This window comes from Ursus maritimus, unplaced genomic scaffold (genome assembly GCF_017311325.1).
Source record: "Ursus maritimus isolate PB19 unplaced genomic scaffold, ASM1731132v1 scaffold_4, whole genome shotgun sequence".
NCBI classification, from domain to species: Eukaryota; Metazoa; Chordata; class Mammalia; order Carnivora; family Ursidae; genus Ursus; species Ursus maritimus.
Genome location: NW_024426552.1, coordinates 37906727 through 37930973, shown reverse-complemented (window position 1 = coordinate 37930973; position 24247 = coordinate 37906727).

The window sequence follows — 24247 nt, the reverse complement described above, 5'->3', positions numbered from 1 at the left end:
TTTTTTTTTTTTTTTTTTTTTTTTTTTTTTTTTTTTTTTTTTTTTTTGCTCCTTTAGGTGTAATATTAGGCTGTTTATTTGAGATGTATTTCTTGCTTCTTAAGGTGGGCCTGTATTGCTATATACTTCTCTCTTAGGACCATTTTTGCTACATCCCAAAGGTTTTGGACTGTTGTACTTTTGTTTCTATGTATTTTTTTTTTAATTTCTTCTTTGATTTCCTGGTTCACTCATTCATTCTTCAGTAGCATGTTATTTAACCTCCATGTATTTATGGTCTTTTCAAATGTTTTCTTGTGGTTGACCTCGAGTTTCATAGCATTGTGGTCAGAAAATATGCATTGTATGATCTCAGTCTTTTTGCACTTGTTAAGCCCTGATTTGTGACCTAGTGTGTGATCAACTCTGGAGGATGTCCCATGTGCACTTGAAAAGAATGTGTGTTCTGCTGTTTTAGGATGGGATGTTCTGAATATATCTGTTAAGTCTGTCTGGTCCAGTGTGTCATTTAAAGCCATTGTTTCCTTGTTAATTTTCTGTTTAGATCTATCCATTGATGTAAGTGGAGTGTTAAAGTCCCCTACTATTATTGTATTATTATAATGAGTTCCTTTAGGTTTGTTAGTAATTGTTTTATATATTTGGGTGCTCTCATGATGGGGGCATAAATACTTAACAATTGTTAGATCTTCTTTTTGGATTGTCATCTTTATTATGATATAGTGTCTTTCCTCATCTTTTGTTGCAGTGTTTGTTTTAAAGTTTAATTTGTCTGATATAAGTATTGCTACTCTGGCTTTCTTTTGACATCGAGTTCCATGATAAATGTTTCTCCACCCCTTCACTTTCAAACTGCAGATGTCTTTAGGTCTGAAATAAGTCAGCATATAGATGGGTCTTGTTGTTGTTGTTATTTTTACCCATTCCGACACCCTATGTCTTTTTTTTTTTTTTAATAATGATTTTTTATTATATTATGCTAGTCACCATACAGTACATCCCCGGTTTTCGACGCAAGGCTCGATGATTCATTAGTTGTGTATATCACCCAGTGCACCATGCAATATGTGCCCTCCTTACTACCCATCACCGGTCTATCCCATTCCCCCACCCCCTCCCCTCTGTAGCCCTCAGTTTGTTTCTCATAGTCCATAGTCTCTCATGTTTCATTCCCCCTTCTGATTACCCCCCCTTTCTTTATCCCTTTCTTCCCCTACTGATCATTCTAGTTCTTATGTTCCATAGATGAGAGAAATCATATGATAGTTGTCTTTCTCTGCTTGACTTATTTCACTAAGCATTATCTCCTCCAGTGCCGTCCATGTTGTAGCAAATGTTGAGAACTCATTCTTTCTGATTGCTGAGTAATATTCCATTGTATATATGGACCACAACTTCTTAATCCAGTCATCTGTTGCAGGACATCTCCACTCCTTCCACGATTTAGCTATTGTGGACATTGCTGCTATGAACATTGGGGTGCATATGGCCCTTCTCTTCACTACGTCTGTATCTTTGGGGTAAACACCCAGTAGTGCAATGGCTGGATCATAGGGTAGCTCAATTTTTAACTTTTTAAGGGACCTCCACACGGTTTTCCAGAGTGGCTGTACCAACTTGCATTCCCACCAACAATGTAGGAGGGATCCCCTTTCTCCACATCCTCTCCAACAATTGTTGTTTCTTGCCTTGTCTATTTTTGCCATTCTAACTGGCGTAAGGTGGTATCTCAGTGTGGTTTTGATTTGAATTTCCTTGATGGCTAATGATTTTGAACATTTTTTCATGTGTCTGTTAGCCATTTGTATGTCTTCATTGGAAAAGTGTCTGTTCATATCTTCTGCCCATTTTTTGATTTGTTTATTTGTTTCTCGTGTATTGAGTTTGAGAAGTTCTTTGTAGATCTTGGATACCAGTCCTTTATCTGTAGTGTCATTTGCAAATATATTCTCCCATTCCGTGGGCTGCCTCTTAGTTTTTCTGACTGTTTCCTTGGATGTGCAGAAACTTTTAATCTTGATGAAGTCCCATAAATTCATTTTATCTTTTGTTTCTCTTGCCTTTGGGGATGTGTCATGAAAAAGGTTGCTTTGGCCGATGTCGTAGAGGTTGCTGCCTATGTTCTCCTCTAGAATTTTGATGGATTCCTGTCTCACATCGAGGTCTTTCATCCATTTGGAGTTTATTTTTGTGTATGGTGTGAGATAGTGGTCAAGTTTCATTCTCTTGCATGTAGCTGTCCAATTTTCCCAGCACCATTTATTGAAGAGACTGTCTTTTTCCCACCGGATGTTTTTTCCTGCTTTATCAAATATTAGTTGCCCAAAGAGCCGAGGGTCCATTTCTGGGCTCTCTATTCTGTTCCATTGGTCTATGTGTCTGTTTTTGTGCCAGTACCATGCTGTCTTTGTGATCACAGCTTTGTAGTACAGCTCGAAATCCGGCATTGTGATGCCCCCAGCTTTGTTTTTCCTTTTCAACAGTTCCTTGGAGATTCGGGGTCTTTTCTGGTTCCATACAAATTTAAGGACTATTTGTTCCAGTTCTTTGAAAAACGTTCTCGGTATTTTGATCGCCGACACCCTATGTCTTTTGGTTGGAGCATTAAGTCCACTTACATTCAGAGTAATTATTGATAGGTAAATATTTATTACCATTTTATTACTTGTTTTGTCATTGTTTCTGGATATTTTCTCTGTTCCTTTCTAGTCTTTGTTGCTTTTGGTCTTTCCTTCCCACTCCCCTTTAATATTTCTTGCAGAGCTGGTTTATTGATCACAAACTCTTTTAGTTTTTGTTTGGGAATATCTTTAGCTCTCCTTCTATTGTGAATGATAGCCTTCCTGGATGGAGTATTCTTGGCTGCAGATTTTTCCTATTCAGTATTTTGAATATATCATGCCACTCTTTTCTGGCTTGCCAATTTTCTATTGAGAAATCAACAGCTAGCCTTATGGGTATTCCCTTGTAACTTAGGGACTTCTTTTTGTCTTGCTGCTTCTAAGATTTTTTTGTTTTTCGCTATATTTTGCAAATTTAATATATCTTGGCATTGGCCTGCTTTTTTTTTTTTTTATTTTGATGGGAGTTCTCTGTGCCTCCTGGATCTAGATGTCTGTTTCCTTCCCCTGATTAAGGAAGTTCTCAGCTATTATTTCCTCAAAAACATTTTCTGTACCCTTTTCTCTCCTTTCTTCTTCTGTGACTCTATAATATGAGTGGTATTATGTTTGATGGAGTCACTGAATTCCCTGAGTTTCTTCTTGTATTCCATAATTCTTCTTTCTCTCTTTTGTTCGGCTTCATTATTTTCCATTATTTTGTCTTCTGTATCTCTAATTCATTCCTCTGCTTCTTCCGGCATACTGTTCACTGCATCAATCCTATTTCCAATCTCAGTTACTGCATTCCTCATTTCTGACTGATTCTTTTTTTAATTCTTTTATCTCTGTGGTAAGGGTTTCCCTGAAGTCTTCCAGTCTTTTCTCAAGCCCAGTGAGTATTCTTATGATTATTGCTTTAAATTCTCCATCAGGCATATTACTTATATTTGTTTCACTTAGATCTGTTGGCCATGACCTTATCTTGTTTCATTAAGGATATATTCCCCCATCTTGGCATTTTGCCTATGTCTCTGCCTTCTCCTGTGTGTTAGGAAAGCCCATTGTTTCCTGCTCCTGAGAGTAATGGCTTTATGAAGAAGTCATATAATGGCCAAGGACTGGCGCTTCAGAAAGTGTCTCTGGTATGTGCTGTGTGCACTCTGCTGCCATGTTTTGGCTGCTCTATCCCTCAGGGCAGTCCTCTGCAGATTTCTCCTTGCCTGCAGTCACAGTGTTTGGTCCTTGGCCAGATGTGAGTTTTATAACTAGGTGTGCTCTCGTCTCTTTGTGAAATGAGACCTGATACTCCGTCCAGTAGAACTGAAGCCTGCAGAAACCTCTGGTTGGGAGATGTGGTGTGGGCAGGGGTTTCTGCTGATCTTCTGGGGAAGGGGCCCATAGCACTGGGACTGAGACGAGCTTGCCTGAGAAGGGCAGTCCCATCGGAGCACTGGGGAGCGTGACTTGGTGTGAGCAAGTTAGGCAGCAAGCGTAGGTGCTGAGCTGCTTCCCACGGGTGGCTCTGTGTTAATGCTGAGGGACTGGGGAGGGAAATGGTGCCAGCCAGCTCCTTCGTTCCCAGAGAGTGTCTCCATGAATGCTCCCTCTCAGGGAAGTGCTCCAAGAAGAGTGAGTAATGTGTCCCCTGTGTGTCTCAGGTATTTTCAGATCGCTATTTCCACACTGTCTGCCTGGGGCTTGTTTGCCTGCCTTTTCTCCGGGAGCAGCACAGTGCCCCCCTCTGGCCTCTATCCCACCCAGCCCTGCTGACATTGAAAACTCCAGGCTTTAGGGATGTGGTTTGGGCAGCACTGGTCCTGGTATTCTGGAGGAAGGGTCCCCACGCTGGGATTGAGGCAAGCTTGACCCAGAGGGGCGGTCCTGGCAGAGCGCAGGGGAGTGGGCCTTGCTGTAGGCAAGCTAGGCAGCCAGTGTCCTGCAGGTGGCTCTGCGTTTATGTTGAGGGGCAGGGTAGGGAAATGGCACCAGCCAGCTCCTTTGTCGCTGGAGAGCGCTGCCTGAATGCTGCCTTTCAGGGCAGTGCTCCAAGAAGAGCGAATAGTCTCCCCCACTGTGTGACCCAGCCATTCTTGAAGTTCTTTCCGCACCGTCTGTTCCTGGGTTGTTGCCTGATTTCTCTACAGGAGTAGGGCAGCGCCCTGAGGACTCTATCCCAGCTAAGCCCACTGACCCTTAAAACTCCGGGTTATAAGCCCTGCTGGTTGGAAGAACTCACAGAAATCATCCTTCTCATTTTCCCAGCCAGTGGCTTTGGGGAAATGTTCTCCTAGTGCATTCCCTTACGTGCTCCTCTCTCGCGTGCGCTCGTTCTTGCGCGCTCTCTCTCTCTCTCTCTCTCTCGACCTTGTCCGTGACCTCAGCTACCTAGCCCCTGCAGCACCCACCATCTCCATTTCTCCCCTGAACCACGTCTCCACACTTCCTATGTTCTTCCTTGTGGTTTCTTCTCTCCCTTTAGCTGTGGAGTTTGTTCTATCAGTCTTAAGGTTAGTTTCTGGGGTATTTAGAATGATTTCATAGTTCTCTACTTGTGTTCATGGGACGAGATGACCCTGGGGTCTTCCTACTTTGCCATCAACTTCCTCTCAGAATGGAAGTTTCTGCTTTAATAATTGCAGTGAAATTATTTTCAACATAGAGTTCTATACCTATCAATCAAGTATGAAAATGGAGTAAAGTAATGAAACATGTAATGACACAAAAATATTTATTTTTTGATGTTCCCTCTCTTGGACAGCAGTTGAACAGTGTGAACCATAAAATGAGGATATAAATTTTAGGATATGGCAAGAAAAGAAGTCCGTCACAGAAGCGAAAATAACATTCAGATGATGGTAGTTGAAGAAGGCTAAAAAGTAACCAGTCTAGATTGGAACTGAAGAAAAGAAAACCATGGGAATGATGACTCCAAGAAAAGAAAATGGAATTGGAATATGGCATATGGAAAATATTTTAAGTAGGGAGGTGGCAGAACTTTTTGGGACTTGGAAAATTATAGTGGATGCATTAAAAAAGGAAAAAAATGAAATAATTTTTAACCTCAGGGGAAAAAATTAAACGGTGCATAAAATGGAGGCATAGACATAATTTATTCCTTGACTCAAGAGTAGAAAAAATATATCGAGGAAGAGAAAAGAGAGAAGTTATCATCTACAAGATGGGAAATCAGGAGATAATGCCTAAAATACTTTTGCCAACCTGTGTCAATATAAACATTATTTAGAAAAACATTTGTAAATGAGAAGTAGCCATATGAGTTGAGAAAGGTTTATGCTGGTAAGCAATAGTTCAGATGAAATAGAAAAAATGTAAGAGATTGCTATTTTCACATTTTATGTTCTTCAATATTTTTAAGTGTATTACTTTGATTAAAATTTTGTATTTGAAAATTTTGTTTAATGAAAAGAATTGGAGAAAAGGAATAAGTGCTAAGGATTTGGCTATGGAAAGAGCATTTTAAAAGGCAATGAGGGACACCTGGGTGGCTCAGTCAGTTAAGTGTCTGCTTTTGGCTCAGGTCATGATCCCGGGGTCCTGGGATCAAGCCTCATGTAGGGCTCCCTGCTCACTGGGGAGTCCGCTTCTCCCTCTCCCCCACTCGTGCTCTCCCTCACTCTCTCTCAAATTTTTAAAAAACCTTAAGAAAATAATAAAAGACAATGAAGATACAAGCCTGATAGGAGTAGTAGATTTGTGTGTGTGTGTGTGTGTGTGTGTGTGTGTGTGTATGTATGTGTGTGAAATAGTAGGACATTTTGTTGGAAAAGACACCAAGGTTTCCCTTGCCAAGATGAACTCCATCCTGTAGCATGGATGGGCAGCTAGTGACCACTTCTGATCAGAGAAGTTGTTCAGTGAATTTAAATGGGCATCGCTATGAAATAATGAACTGTAGGCACCTAGGTGTAAGATAATTGAATGTAAGGACTGGGTTTGGGTTTGGAAAGGAAGAAGTGGGTCTCAGAAAATCTGAAGGAATAACCATCAGACAGGACTTGGATGAATGGGTTGACTATTCGACCTAAGGAAAGCATGAGCAAAGAAGATCCAGAAATCTAAGTTTAAAGCAAAAATACAAATACATGCATATATCACACATACATACAAAGAAAAGCAGCTGGTCTTGGATGTAGCAGATTTTGTTTGGATTTTCAGAGTGTGGACTGGGGTAAAAGAGAACTAGTCAAAGAAGCATTTGTTCAAATAGCTTAATGCGTACTTAAAGCAATGAGGTGACTTAATATAACAACTTCATTGAATATTTTAAAATAGCAAAAATAAATAGTTAATGCATTTAGTTAGTTCTATTATTATTATTATTATTATTATTGTTATGTTAGTCACCATACAGTACATCATTAGTTTCTGATGTAGTGTTCCATGATTCACTGTTTGTGTATAACACCCAGTGCTCCATGCAATAGGTGCCCTCCTTAATACGCATCACTGGACTAACCCATCCCCCCACCCCCTTCCCCTCTAAAACCCTCAGGTTGTTTCCCCGGAGTCCATGGTCTCTCATGGTTCCTCTCCCCCTCTGTTTTCCCCCACTTCATTTTTCGCTTCCTTCTCCTAATGTTCTCCCTGCTATTCCTTATCCTCCTAACCTTCCCTGTCTTTATATTTACTGATATAAACTCTTTTTTATTCTCTCACTTAAAATATGGAGAAGATTTCTACACAAATATAAAAGGTATCCGCTTGAAAGAAAAGAGGATCCTAAAAAGTCTTTTTATTGCTAAGAGAAACAGTCTACCTTTAAGCCAATAAAAAAAAATGAGATAAATTTAGTCACTTAAGTGAATTTGTAAACATGAGCTATTCCTAAATGGGGTAGCTAATGCTCCATAACTATCATGGGTCCATCAAATGCTATAGTCTCAGATAAACCTGGAGTTATCAGAGCACAGAAAAGATCCATTTCTTTCCTTTTTTTTTTTTTTTCAAAGTGAGATAAGAGAGTATCTGATTGTTTACGAGGAGGTTAGGAGCCAGTGAAATCTGATATGCCTCTTTTTATTAGACAGATTAGTCTACTTAAATTCCAAAAGGATGCTCTAAAACAAAATGGCAAATCCTGGAGCCAGGCAACACTAGCTGTTTGTCCTCTTAAAGTGAAAGTACCTCTGAAAAGTGAGTGATGCATGACAGCAAATGAAAGTATATTAAAAAAAAAAAACATAAAGGAAATTGAAAATGGATTTTTCAATAATTGCCTGAGAGAATACTGAGGATGCAAATAACATGTAATGGTAAAGTCAGACTTGATGAAGGGCCAGGATAAAATTGTCCTGCATCCCTGGGTTACTTGAATATATACAATAATTTTCAGAAGGAAAACAAAAACAATAGCTGTGCAAAGACTCTCAGTACTACTAGGAGTCTATATATGAACAAAAGACGATTTTTGAAAGAAAAAGAAAAGGCTATAAACAAAATATAAAGAAGTACCTTCCATTGGTTGCTAAAGCTTTACACAGAGCAGTCTTTCCATAATTTTCGTTAAGTGTTGTCTGCTAAGTCCTACATCATTTCTAAGGGCATTATGATTGCTAAGATCGTATTTTTTTTCTGCTCAAAATGGCATTCCTTGTCATGTTACTATCTGTAAGCACATGGATCTCAAACTCTTATGTTAAAGAGTTAATCTTATATCTCCCATTAAATTTCTTAGATTTTCATATTAAGCATATATCTGGAACTCAATAAAATATTGTTTTGACATTTTTCAATTGCAAATGAGACAATATTTTAAAAGGGAAAATAATAAAATACTACACATAAATTTCTAGAAAGGAAGAAGCACACATGTATTTTTTATGTTGACTTTATTATCTAAAACATAGCTATTTAACTGATAGTAATATCCAAGACAATAAATAATGCTTTAGAAAGAGTTTTAAATTATAAAGCACCATTCAAATAGAAGGTGTTACTAATTTACCAACCTATAAATAACTTGATTTGGAAAACTAGCTTGTGATTTTATGATTTTTTTGTATTAAATAATCAGTAAATAATCAATTTTAAATGCTATGATATAGGAAGAGGGCTATTGGGCCTATTTTGAAGGAATCATCTACAAATTATTACACAGAAAAATGACCAGCATTTAGGGGGTGTGTCAGAAGGAAACAAATCTTTTACTCCAAGAGATCCAGTTCTTTTTTATTGGCTACCCTTAAAGAGACTGTCCTTTATGATGCTGGTATTCAGAATATGAAGATCTAAACCTTAAGAGATTCATGCAATATGCAAGACAAGGAAGCAGAAAGTCTGAATTTAGCAAGTCATTCGATGTCAGGTGTATGGAAAATCAGAATCAGGAGGGTCAAAACAACAAGAACAAAAACTATCCTGGCTAAAGTTTACTGATTCTCGATACCATTGAATACTTTGGCAGTGTAAGACCAAGGCTTCTAAGTACAAAAATAAGCCACTGAAGGAATTACAGTAAGGAACTGTTGTAGAAAACTCACTCTTGCTGCTTTAGGAAATATGCCTTGGAAGTGACAGTATGAAAATGGTAAGAAAAATTTCCATTGTAGTCAGCCACATGAAATGGACAATGGTTCTTCCACTCCAGTGTCTGTATGTTCTCATTCTTCCTTTCTGGTGCTCCCTCTTTACTTTGCCTTTTAATTTTGGAGGATCCTATTACTTAGTCATTAGCTTTTCTATTTACACTCACTCTCTTGATGATGTTATCAAGCCCCAAGGTTTTAACTATCAAATATTTCCCAGTAATGCCCAAACGTATACTCCAACTCAGACCTCTCACTTAAACTTCAAGCTCATCTATCCAAATGCCTATATGACACACTTGCTTGGAGATGTAACTGATGCCTCAAATCCAAATGCTTAAAATGCAACTCCAGGGGAAAGGACAGTCTCTTCAATGAACGGTGCTGAGAAAACTGGACAGCCATAAGCAAAAGAATGAAACAGGATCATTATCTTAAACCATAAGCAAAAAATAACTCAAAATGGATTGAAGACTTGAATGTAAGACCTGAAACCATAAAACACCTAGAAAAAAAATGTAGGTGGCAAGCACCTTGATATAAGTCTTAGAGATGATTTTTTGGATTTGACACCATGATCAAAAGCAATGAAAGCAAAACTAAACAAGTAGGACTACATGAAATTAAAAAAAATAAAATCTGTACAGCAAAGGAAACCATCAACAAAATGAGAAAGTAACTTCCTGAATGGGAGAAAATATTTGTGAATCATATATCTGATAAAGGGTTAATATCCAAAATTTAAAGAACTCATGCAACTAAATAGCAAAAATAAAACAATCTGATTAAAAAATGGGCAGAGGCTCTGAATAGACATTTTACTAAAGAAGACATACAGATGGCCAACAGATACATGAAAAGATCCATAAGATTCTCCTATGCAATCTGACCTTCCATTGAGCGGTACACAGTTGAAGATCAAATGCCACAAGGCTTCATTCCCTGATGATTTTAATATTGGCTAGTATTAGTAATCTGTTGCTACAAAAGAAAGTAACCAAAACTTACTAGATTTAAAAAACAAACATTTATCATCTCACAGTTTCTGTCTAGTAGGGATCTGGAGACTGCTAAGCTGGGACATTCTGGCTGAAAACCTTTCCTGAGGTGGTTGTTAAGCTGTCAGCTCTGGCCTCAGACTCCTCTGAAGAGCCAGCTGAAGAAGGAACCATTTCCAAGATCACACGTATCTTGGTTGGGAGGCCTCTGGTTGTTGGCCAGAGTTTTCATTTCCTCACCGCGTGAATCTCTTGATAGGCTTCCATACGTGCCCTTGTAAGATAGTATCTGGCTTCCCAAGGGCAAGTGATCAAAGAGAGGGGGAACATGCAAGAATTCCCGAGACAGGAGCTTTAGTCTTTTTATAACGTACTTTTGGAAGTGACATAACCTCAGTTCTGTTGTATTCCACACTAGAAGCAAGTCACTAAAGCCAGCTCACATTGAAGGAGAGGGGAATTAAGCACCATTTCCTAAAGGGAAGAGCATCAGATTGGCTAGATGGTAGTCTCAAGCGTAATGGAATCATTGTCTTTTTCCCTTGATGGAAGTATTCCTCCTTTTAGAATTACAATTTCTAAACTACATGACTCTGAAAAGTAGGGGCAGGGAATAAAATTGTTAACAGTGAGAGAAATCAGCCCCATTGCCACATTTTGACTCTGAAACTATGAATGCTGGCTATGCAAACAGGTCTTAGTAGACACTAAATTCTTGAACAAAGAAAACAAAATTGCCTTAAGAACTTCCCATCAAGAGTTTGGTGTTTTATTGGTCCCACCAAACTATAAATCTGGTTGATTGCAGCAACAATCCTTCACCAAAATGAAGTGGTATATATAAGATAGGCTCAAACAGGTCTTCAAGGAACAAGGACTTTGCATGAGGAAGTGGATCAAATACCATTAGCCCCTTGGTTAGCTACACATATTACCTTATCTCTCCAATGCTCTCCTATTTATGAGGAATTTTTTTTTTTAAGGATAAATAGGACTTTATTTTTTTTATTTTATTTTTTTAAAGATTTTATTTATTTATTTGACAGAGATAGAGATAGCCAGCGAGAGAGGGAACACAAGCAGGGGGAGTGGGAGAGGAAGAAGCAGGCTCATAGCAGAGGAGCCTGATGTGGGGCCCGATCCCATAACACCGGGATCACGCCCTGAGCCGAAGGCAGACGCTTAACCGCTGTGCCACCCAGGTGCCCCTTTATGAGGAATTCTTGATAACCAGTGACTGAGGAAGCAACAACTCAGGCTTGGTTTACAAATGGTTCCATACAGTTTGCCAAAACCATCCAATAGTGGACAGCTGCGGCATTACAGTCCTACTTTGTTGTTGTTATTATTGTCGTTTTATTTAAATTCAATTAGCCAACATGTAGTACATCATTCGTTTCAGGTGTAGTGTTCAATAATCCATCAGTTGCATATAACACCCAGTGCTCATCACATCATATGCTCTCCTTAATGCCCATCACCCAGTTACCCTGTTCCCCCACCCACCTCCGCTCCAGCAACCCTCAGTTTGTTTCCCTGACTTAGGAGTCTTTCATGGTTTGTCTCCCTCTCTGATTTATTCCCATTTAGTTTTCCCTCCCTTCCCTTCTGATCCTTTGCACTGTTTCTTATATTCCACATATGAGTGAAACCATATGATAGTCTTTCTCTGATTGTACAGTTCCACTTTGAATTGGCCTTTAGGACAAGGAAATATTCACTGGGAAGAATTTTATGCAGCACATCTGGTTGTTTATATTGCTGAGAAGGAGACATGGCCAGACTTATGACTTTCTATTGGATTATGAACTGTGGCTAATAATTTAGATGGATAGTCAGGGACTTCAAAGGAACATGATTGGAAAATTAGCAACAAGTAGATTTAGGGAAGAGATGTGGATAAATACCTCAAAATGGTACAGAATGTGAAGATTTTGTGTCCCTAGTGAATGTTCACCAAAGGGTGACCTCCTCAGAGGAGGATTTTAATAAAGTGGATAGAATGGACATCAATCAGCCATTTTCCTCACCTACACTTGTGACTGACCGATAGTCTCATGAACAAAATGGCAGGAATGGAGGTTATGCATGAGTTCAGTAACCTGAGCTTCCACTCACCAGGGCTCATCTGGTTACAGCCACTGCTGAATATCTAATCTGCTAACAGCAGAGCCTAACACTGAATTCCTAGTATGGCACCATTACCTGGATGAATCAGCCAGCTAGCTACCTGATGTCAGGTTGATTAAAATTGATTGCTTCCATCATGGAAGGGGAAACACTTTTTTTTCTTACTTGAATAGATTTATTCTGGAAATAGTTTGCTTTTCTTGACCATGTTGCCTTTGCCGAAACTACTATCCATGAGCTACAGAATGCCTTATCCACTATCATAGTATTCCACTCAGCATCATTTCTGATCAAAGAACCAATTTCACTATAATTGAAGTGCAGTATTAGGCTATACTCATAGAATTCACTGGTCTTACCTTTCTCTGTCATTCTTAAGCATCTACATTGATAGAATGGTGGATGGGCTTTTCAAAACTCATTTAGGTGGCAACACTTTATGGTGCTGGAGCAATGTCCTCTAGGATGTGGTCAGCATATGCTGTAAATTAGCATAGAATATGATTCTCTTCCCTTGGCCAACATTCGAGTTTGGGAATCAAGGGGCAGAAATGGGAGTGACTCCTCTCAGTTCCCACGAGTGAACCACTAGCAACAGTGGGGAGGGGCAGAGAGGGAAGAAGAGAATCTCAGGCAGACTTCCCAGTGAGCACGGAGCCTGACACTAGACTTCATCTCAGAACCCTGAGATCATGACCTGAGCCAAAATCACGAGTCAGATGCTCAACCAGCTAAGCCACACAGGCACCCCATATTCGTACTTTTTAATCTGTGACCTCTTGCACAGACATCACAAATAGCTGCTAGGTTGGAACTGTAAAATGAACATCTGTCTGTACAATCATCTGTCTATGGAGCCTAGGATAGGGCACAGCCGTCCTGGTCTTGACCGCCCACAGCATGTGTACATTCAGATTTGATTTTCTGCTAGATAGATAGATATCACCGAAATGTTAATCGAGGTCACTTTTGAACTATTCAATAAAATCACTTCTCTTCCTTAAGAAAAAGTTACTTGTGGGGCGCCTGGGTGGCACAGCGGTTAAACATCTGCCTTCGGCTCAGGGCATGATCCTGGCATTATGGGATCGAGCCCCACATCAGGCTCCTCTGCTATGAGCCTGCTTCTTCCTCTCCCACTCCCCCTGCTTGTGTTCCCTCTCTCGCTGGCTGTCTCTATCTCTGTCAAATAAATAAATAAATAAAATCTTCAAAACAAAAATTAAAAAAAAAAAAAAGAAAAAGTTACTTGTGACACATTTTTGTTTTCATTCAACAAATAAGTAATGAGTGCCTTTTAAGAACCAGACACTGTGTTGGAGGCAGGATTAGAGGAGTCGAGAGGACAGTTCAATGATAGGAGAGCCGGTCTCAGCCTTCATGAACTTTACTTTAGCTGGAAAGAATAGAAGCAAATATGCAAACTACAGTGATAAATGGTGATTGCAAAATCTCGGCTTCCTGCCACCAGGAGCACATCTGTAGCCAAAACTTCCTGTTTCCCTTGAAAATAACGATCTCATTAAAAATAGCTCATGTTTGCAAGATACAGGAAGATAAAAGAACATATTTAAGATAATACTGAAGGAAAATCAGAGTGGCGTAATAGATTAGACGTTAGAGGAGACCTGTGTCCCAAAAAGTTTTCTCCTTTAATCTTATTGAACACCCCACACACTTTGTTTTTCATTTTTTAAGAGACAAAATACAATCTTAACTTTCTGAAATTTTCCTTTTGATGAAATTTTGTAGGAAGTATGAAAAAATGAATTAGTGAAGAATTGAATTCAGATACTAGTGCTGCCACTTACAAATTACCACAAATTTAGTGATTTTAAATAGCACGAATATATCACCTTACATTTCTGTAAGACAGAATTCCAACACAGGTCTCACGGGAACAAACAAAGCATTAGCAGAGCTACATCTTTTTCTATAAGCAGCTTTAGGGGAGAATCTATTTCCCTGTCTCTTCTAACCTTTAGAGGCTTTTCTGTGGTCTTTACACATAAACCCCTACTTTTCAGAACCCGCAATGAGATATCAAATCCTTCTCATGATAACAGCTCTCTGACCACAGCTGGGAAAGGTTATTTACTTCTAAGCACTCATGTGATTAAACTGGGTCCAGGTCATCCAGGATGGTCTCCTTATCTTGGTGTCCTTAACCTTAATCATACTGGCAAAGTCTCTTTGGCCATGTAAGGTAGGCTGTTCACAGGTTGCAAGGATTAGGGTGTGGATATCTTTGGGGCCATTATTTCCCCTCATAGACATTTTAAAAATAAACATTTAAATTTGGGGGATCAATTAATACATACAGAAATACAAGCACCTTTTAAAATAACTTTTCCCAGAATCTGTAGTCCCTGTGAGAGGCCAACACTAGCTCTCCGAATAAGTCCTCATCATAATGTCAGCTCCAGTCAGGTCATATACTCTGTGTTCTGGCAATGGATTAGTACCACTGCCCAGACACCCATTTCTAACAGCCCTCTGATATGGTAGTGTCCAAACTGAAACAAATAACAGTAATATTAATGTTTACCAATTTTTAAGTAAATATGAGAAGTATTGATTAGGTTAGCTGTCTGTAACACTCTATCCCAGAGAGCTGCCAAATCTACCACTTAATTCTAACTTTTTTTTTTTTTTAAGATTTTATTTATTTGACAGAGAGACAGCCAGCGAGAGAGGGAACACAAGCAGGGGGAGTGGGAGAGGAAGAAGCAGGCTCCCAGCGGAAGAGCCTGACGTGGGGCTCGATCCCAGAACTCCGGGATCACGCCCTGAGCTGAAAGCAGACGCTTAACGACTGAGCCACCCAGGTGCCCCACTTAATTCTAACTTTTGACAGGAAAGGTGGCATACATACATTAGTCACTTCCTCTTAATTTTCTAAATCACAAGGTATATAGTACCTTTCTTTTTTTAACAAGTATTTAAAACTGAGTCTGAAATTTAATTTCTCCAATAATGGAATTTAAGTCAAATTAGCAAATGTTTATTGAAGCTCTAATACCAGGGAAAGGCATTTGCTTGACAGTTAATTAAAAAAAAAACTGTATTATGTGTCACACTTAGAACCCATAATTAATATGTGCATATAGTACATGTTTTATTAATAATAAACTGTTTTATCAAACTCTTTAGTCATCTTCATTCCACAAGATGAATGTAGAAAACATGGTAATAGTTGAGTATGAGACAAAATTTGGTTGTATTTGATGCATAGCTGTCTATAATTCTGAGGACGAGTGGATGCCATATGCAAGGTCAATTTGAGTAAGCAAATCACAGATGAATGACCTGGATTTTCTTTGTTTTTGAATCCTAATGACTCACAGACGGAGGTAATCTTTAGGCCCTGCTTTTTATATAGAATGTGAAGAAAGCAGAAGAGCAAATTCCTTTCATCTTCTTTCACCCACCTAGACCTACTTCTTGGTAGAATTCCATATCTTGTATATTTTGGTCAGAAACAAAATGTCTATGTGAAATAAAATCTAGCTTTGCATAAGCAATATGGCCACCAAATGATCCTCCATATGTTTGCAAGTGTCATAGTAAGTCTGCTTCATCCTGGAATGGGTAAAATTCATGCAAGGGTACCACCACCGGGAGGATCACCAAGCTGTGATCACTGTAACTTTTGGGCTTTTAAGGTTCCTACATTGGACATAATCCCTCTAAAGTTTTCAAATCAATGCTTTTATGGTTGCCAACTAAGAAAGGGAGATTTGACAGTAGTTGAGAAAATTGGAGCTATGATTATTCCTAATACTCTGTCTGCTTTCATCGGTTTTCCCAAGAAATGAAAATAGGCGAACCTATTAGATTGTAAAGCATTATTGTTTGTTACCTTTAGTTTTTCCATTTGGCCAGTAAATCGATTGCCTAAGATTGAAGGTTTAATTCTAAAGGCAGTATTTGATTGGGGAACTATCCTGCAGACATGTGACAAATTGCAAAAGCTAAGAAACCTTTGGCCAACAAAAGGGGCATGAGAAAGAATAGTTAAGTGATATAATTAAGAAATGCACTTAGAAAAACATTCATAACTTCACCCAACTTGATATTTTGAAATCCAAACTTCTAATATTTCAGTAAAATTGCAGTCAATTCAGAATCTAAAGATCTCCTTTTTTAAAATACGTCCAGTTGTCCTTTTGATTTGAGAGCAACTTATACTTGGTGAAATTTTCATTAAATGGACTGTGCCTTAAATTTCTAACTTTGGACTCCCATTGCATATATAAATATTTTTCCTCTTGATCTCTCTTGATACTCTAGCAGAGTACTTTAGCATGAGGCATATAGATGATGTTACTCTATGTACTAAAATAAGCCAATGATTCTGCATTGCTTAATGCAGAGATTTTCCACATCAACTGTATTCAAACTGAAGGGAGGTGGGACATGTGTGGCTCAGTTCTACACTGGTGCTGGGCCTTTTTGTCCCTGGAACCATTCCTCATGTTTTTCCTGCTATGTCGGCTTCCACACGTCATAGGAAGCATTTCCCAGACTCAAGTCAGCTGCCTTCTGCCAGTGTTAAGCCTATTGGAAGCACTGGCAGGAACTGCTGGCAAAGGCAGTCTACTGCAAAAATGATTTTTTTTTTCTTTTTTTTTTTTAGTTCCAGGTACAGAGAACAGATTCATCTGGTTTCACATTCTCTTGATACTGCTGGCTCCTTGGTGCCAACTAACACCACCTTCTCCCTTTTCCCTCCAGTTCTTTTTCCTAAATGCGATCATGGTTTCCAAGTAGCCTCTAAGTACTCCTCCATCCCCTCTTTGATTCTCAGATTTTCAGTACCTGTGTGTCAAATCCCTGTACCATGTTCACTCTGTTACAAATACTTGCCGTGTATTCACCTTTCCTGAGTAGCCTTTGATGCAGGACCCTCACATGCTTTGTAACTAGATCTGCTCCTTGTTTACACATTGTGATGTTGGATTTCTAAGGAATCCTTTGGATGAGGAGGGGGTTCTGAATCCACATAAAAGGTTTGAAACTCAGTGTAGATGTGAAATCCAAATTCCCCAAGAATTCAACACTTCTAGTCTCTATTCCCATCCTGATTTACCATTCTAATTCCTGGTTTCTGCCTGAAATGTACTCCAGGAACTCTAGCCATATACTTACTTGCCCATGATCATAATTTTGTTGATACCATTGTCTCTTACCAAATACCCTTCCTTCTCCACTATCCATGTTAAAATCCTACCCAAAATTCATGGGCATGAACAAATACCATAGTTACTCATTATTTACAGATTTCATATTTGCAAATTTTTCTACCCACTGTAATTTATTTATAACCCCCAAGTCAATACTCCGGGCACTCTCATGGTCATTTGTAGATAGAGGTGGAATGGGGAAAGTTTTCCCACTAACTCCCAAAGGCAGAGTTCCTAGCCAAGATAGATGGTGTTCTGCCTTCTTATTTCAGCTCTTTTACTGTGAGCAGAGTCATCTTCATAGTCTACTTAGTACCAGGCTTTTCACATTTTTTTTGTTTTTTGTTGGTGATTTTACTATTAAAATGGCCCCCAGGTGTAGTGCTGAGGTGCCGTCTGGTGTTCCTAAGCGCAAGAAGGCTGGGATGTGACTTACAGAGAAAATATGTGTTATATAAGCTTTGTTCAGGTGTGAGTTAAATGCTGTTGACCATGAATTCAATGTTGATGAATCAAGATATATATTAAATAAGGTGTCTTTACTTTTTTTGGAAGATTTATTTATTTATTTTGGGGAAGAGGGGCTGAGGGAGAGGGAGAAACTCAAGCAGACTCCTCACTGAGCACAGAGCCAACATAGCTCCATCTCACAACCCGGAGATCATGACCTGAGTTGAAATCAAGAGTCAGAGGCTTAACCGACTGAGCCACCCAGGCACCCCATATTAAATAAGGTGTCTTTAAAGGGAAATGCACATAAAATAAGACTATGTATTGATTGGTTGAAAAAATGCCATGATTAGATGCTCAAAGAAAACTAATTTGGTTTTCTCCTAGAAGCAGTGGTTTAATATTTGCAAATTCATTGCTTGCGGTGACTCTATAGAACATAACTAAACAGGAATAATATGGATCTCCTGTACTCCCCTGTCTAGGAAGCCTCCTCCGATCTCTCTTCCTTCCAGTTTCCTCTGCTTTACTTTCCTATAATCCTTTTTCTGTAATTCCTTCCCCTCTTCTAAGACATACTTAAATATTCAGGGTGAGCAATAGAAATGTCTCTTAACAGAACAAATTCAAAGATGAAAAGCAAGCCAAGAACAAGTGGGTAGCCAAAGTCAGTAAGCCAGAAAAAGAAGGATAAGTACTGTGTCAAACCATGGAGGCATGATGAAAGATTGAAAACTTAAATCTGCAGCCAGAATTAAGGGAAGAGCAGAGCAAATAGCAAATGAGGATTCGAGAAAAAAGCCTCCAGTTGGTGGTGTTGTATATGACCGGCTTTTATGGACTCACTATAAAATGGTTTTGAGGAAAAGTGACTGCATTGAAAGTACCAGAAATTAGGCAGACACCTGTCATCACTTTGTGCCTTCTATTATGGCTCTTTATGGACATGTCCTATTCTAACTAGACTGTAAGCTCAGGATCTGAGTATGATTCATTTGTGTTAATGTCTAACAATCTCCCACACATAATCACTATAAATATTTCTTGAGTAAGTACATACCGGAATAAATCCTACTGTACCCTCCATTAATGTAAAAACTGCAACTTTTACTAGTTAATAATCTGATTCTTAAGGCAAACTTTGTATTGCACATGGCTCATGATTATTTTTCTTTTAACTTTTGGAAGACTAGACAAAGTCCTGGTGTAACCTAATATAAATCAAGTATAATACCACCAGTGTGAGTATTAAATAAATTGCAGTTGTGTTATCATTTCTACAGAATTTTTGCAAGAAGCTCAGTAAATATAAAACGTGTTATTATTAGTAGTAGATAATACTTTTTACAGAAATCATGAGTTTAAAGTTTATGAAATAGACTTCAAATAACTAATGTGTTCATAAGGAAATGACGCTCTGTTGGCCAATGCCATTACTTCGTATTCATACCTATTACATTTTCTCGAAAGTATTTTTGGCTTTAGAGAATATAAAATACTAGGTATAGATCGAATTTTAGCCCAAAGGTGATCATTACTAAGAAGATTATTGCCTTGGTTCTTAGTCATTGTACATGTCTCGTGTAATAAAATGGTAATTTAGCATTAATCTGTCCGTTCTTTATAAATTTTTTCTAAAATTATAAAGAACCTTTCTTAAATGTTTGGACCAATGTATTATTTATTATCTCAGACATTTCCTAGGGGAAAGGATGCCAACTTGATTTGAAAACAATAATTCTCATAGAAATATATGGAATCGATACAGTCAAATATTCCTTTCTCATTCATTCTTCACTTTGAATAATTAACCTCAGCAAAAAAGCTGTTAGGTAACTCCATCTGCTTATTTTAGTTCTAATCATATTTGTGGAAACTAAAAGTTGAAAATTAGCCACCTTACAAATCAATATCTTTATATCTAGCCATCATTTTCTTGGTCTAAATGATAAGGTTTCCCACAGTAGAAAAAGCTATAAGCCATGCTGAAAAAAGCTCTTTTCTAGCATTCTTCTGGTTTCAAAAATTATAATTGGATCTTTTTTTCAATTCCAACTTCAATGGGCCCTTTACATGAAATTGCTGTGCTCAATAGCACAGAAAGAAAAAGCTTCATCAAGGAGATCTTTTGGTGTTCATTCACTGAAAAACTACATTGCGTCGTATCGCTACTTACATTTGCTGAGGAACTAAATGGATTGTAAGGTGATGATCTGGAGAGATAACAGAACTAAAAATAGTTCTTTCCCATTATAGAATAGCAGAACATGAATTTATTTGGCATTTCTATCAAGGCAAATTATATGTAGTTTTACTTCTAGCAGCCATACGTGTTTTTGCAATTTTAACCATATTCTGCTTCACTGTGCAGTATTGTCAAATGTTTCACTGAATCATAATCCTTAATTCTGGGAGTGAATCAAAATGTTCTGTGAAAAGGCCTCTGTTCATTGAAAAGCACAGATACTGTTAAATAAATTAGAGTGCTTCATCAAATCATTTGATATTAGAGATCCAAAACTCATTTTATGACAGATTCAACTACCATTGCTCCTAAATCTCTTTCACACACACACACACACACACACACACACACACGGGCTCATTGTTCTTAATTTCTCTTTAATGATGCCAGCAAATTATAAGTTCTTGTGGAACGTGGAGGTCACAATGACTTCCCCCCATTTCCCACCCAAGAACCTAGAAGTAAGAGGAACATAGCTGACTTTTGAGGAATGAACAAATTTTTAAATCATAATAACAGAAGACTCAAACCATGGAACCGTAACATGCATCTAACCTTAGATCAGTCAGTGATATGTTAAAAGATAGGGAGCCGGAAAGCAACAGTAGGCTCGGCAAGATAAAATGTGATGGTGTAGACCAAGCGTTGGCCACAGTGGCACTGAGCCTATGAGAACACAATGAACTAGATCACAAGAAAGGAATTCCATGTGGAGAAATGGGATATTTTATCAGGTTTTATTCTGGCCTTGGTAAGTAGCCCACAGTTCAACACATTTACCTTTGCTCTAATTCTGTGCTTATTATGATTAAACTTCTCTGCTCAGTAAGGCAGATTTTCAGGCATCTTATAGAAGAAAAAGGAGAAATGTGCTCTAGAAAATGGATGTGAGCAGCCCAGTGACTAGAAAGCTTTAGTCCCCATTGTAAATTAATAAAGACATAAGTAGGTATTAATTCCACAGTGGCATCGGGTGAATATAATTATTGTTGGTTCATCTCCAAATTAACTCTAGCCATATTGATAAAAGTCCTATTTCCTACCTATAAAGGTGAAGACCACACGTTAAACCTTGATAAATTTAGCACAATAATGCCATTCTTTGAGGTCTGCTGACTTTAAATAAATCATAGCTTAGCTACATGACTGCTGGACATTAATGACAAAAATAATATCTAAGAGTAAATTATACAAGTTATTTCTTAACGTATGCAATAATTTTGTAGTTATTTTCTTTACATTAACATAAGAAAACTGCTCTTAGTTTTAACTCTACGATCTTCCAATATCAGATATTTTTAACCTACAAATAGGCAATTTCACATGATTTAACTTAACACTTGGCTTTGTTTAGTTTATTGGTCTCAATATGTTTTGCAATGATATATCTTTTCTTTGTTCCTTAAACTTCCCCCTCTACTCGTCCGTTTTTTTTTTTTTTCAATTTATGCCAAAGAGATCATTTTACACTTGTGGGTGTCTGGGCCTTGTTTCCTCTAAGCTGCATTTCCTCTTTAATTACACTCTGGTGGCAAAGAAATGATTTCCGAACCCTAATTTCCCCAGGCTCTCTTCTCACCTGGTTGCCTGATGGGCTTGCCAGTGGGAGGCAGTGGTGGAAGGGTGGAAGAGCAAGAAGGAAGAAACTAGAGCCATTCTTGTTCTCCTCTGTCTCTATGTTTTGCGGTGTCTCTGGCAGCAGCTGCCTCTCCTCCTGCCCCCACTGGACAGGCTTGCTCTATTTCTAGCTTCCAGGGGATGACTTCAGCCTGGAAGCAGTAACACCTCCTCTTCTCCATGACCTTCCCATGTAGGGGTATAACAATGGTTAAAGGAAACCTCACTTAAAATGAAAACAGGAAGCCCTGAAGGGGGTCCTCTCACACACAACCACTTGCTGCTGTTCAGAACGTCCAACAGGAAGAAGCTTGAACCACCACACTCAGCCAATGAGAAGCCATCACCTCCCCTGAACACTCATTCTCCCCCAGTGAACTTTCATCCTTAACGGCCCCTGTCAATTCACCCGTTTTCTCTATAAAAGAATGTTCCTCTCCTTTGTTTTTCAGACTTGCCTACAGTTCACCAGAGCTTGCTTGTCCTGGATTGCAATTCTCTGCTATTCCTACGGTCTCCATATCCCTACGCAGAGGCCCTGCTGGCTTATCACCTGCATAATTCTCTGTATTGTGTTTCTTCTGTTGGAACCCTTCGAAGTGATTTCTCTTTTTTTCACTAGACCCTGACTGATAAAATACCTAAAGAATACAAACTGATAGATTTGAATCCCATTTTATTCTCATGACCAAATAGGAGTTGGAACTCTCTTCTTCTTCCTTCCTACTAAAATAAATTGCGCACCTATCAATGGCAAACTCCTCCACACACCCTTGGTATCCTGTCTCCTCTGCTTTTCTCAATTTCTTATTTCTAGTTTAAAATATTTAATTATGCATACAGTTCATAAATGTCATCAGTTTCTAGTAGAATCATTTCTCGAAAAGCCCTTCCTTGGCTGCAAATTCCTACCCAGCAAACTGCCTCGATTTCTCTTTCTTTTCCCAGCAAATCTAACCAAAAATTTGTCTAAACTGATTTTGTCTACTTTCTTCACTTACCGGTCTATACTGATGTCCATCCTTATCACTCTACCTGAAATCTGGTGTCAAACTGGATCAACCCTTATTTTATAAAAATTTTTAATTAATTAACCTCCAAGTTGGATCAACCTTTAAGTGAAAAAAAATGAACACTTTTTTGTCCTCATTTCAGTTGCCTGCATTGTAGCTTTTAACAAATAGCCAGTCTCTCCTGAAAGCTTTGGTCTCTCACAGACTCTCAGATTCCATACTCCTCTGAGTTTCTTGTTTGCTTGCTTACTGATCTCATTATCTGTTTCATTTGCCAGCTCTAGCTCCTCGATTTAACCTCAAAGTTCAGGATTTCCTAAAGGCTTAGAACAGGTTCCCTAAAACTCCCTGACCTCATCTTCTCACTGGGTGATTTAATCTCCTTTTAAGGTTTTGAGAGTCATCTCTATAGTGATGGCTCTGAAAATTTTAACTCAGTTAAGTCCACTTTTCTGAGGCTCATATCCAATTTCTAATTGAAATCTCTACTTAGATAGCTCATGGACATCTTACACTTCACCTGTAACAATTTAAATTTCCATTTTCCCAGATCAAAAATCAAAGATCAAAATAAACCCAGTAGGCCTAACCAGAATTTTAGGGGACATATTTGAGGCCCTTCTAATTTCAGTGCATTAGCCATAAAAGTAGCATTTATGAAATGTGCATAATGTGCTATACATCATAATAGATTCATTACAAACATTATTTAATTCTCATAACCTGCAAATGAGGTATATCCTACTACCTACTCCCTTTTAATGGATAAAGAAATTACAGCAGAGAAAGTATAGGTGATGTACCAAAAGACACATAGCTGGTAAGTGATACAGCAGGATTTCAGGACTGCCATTCAGTTTTAGAACTCATGTTTATAAATATTACACTATGTCTCAAATTATAATAAAGGCCATAGTTAACACATTCATAGCTCTTATTATGGCATCGTTGTAAGTGCATTAGATATAGTAAGTCATTTATGAGGAGCATATTTTATGCCTATTTTGTAGACCAGGAAATACACAGGTTAAATAATTTTCCCAAAGCTGGTTAAGTATAGAAACAGAGTTTAAAACCGGCTACTCTGGCTCCAGAGTCTGTTCTTTTAATGACCATGCTATACGTCCTCTTAATCATCTTGTGGCTTATACCTGCAAAATAAATTTTTATATTTTTTTCATGGCTGAGGAACAAAACCATGCTCAGATTCTTAGGAAGGAAGCCAAAGTGCATGACTTGTTAGGGATCTGGGATGACAATCAGAATATTCATAGTTGGATGAGCTCAGGCTACAGAGTGCAGGGGAACGTTTAGGATTGTTGCGAAGGTGTTTGGATCCAGCCAATTGACAAACGTAGGTCTTACCATAGGAAAACCCACCACTAACTCTTCTAACGAGCAAGCTGAACATTACAGTTAGGCAGGAAGCAACCAGAATGTCTTTTTTTTTTTTTTTTTTT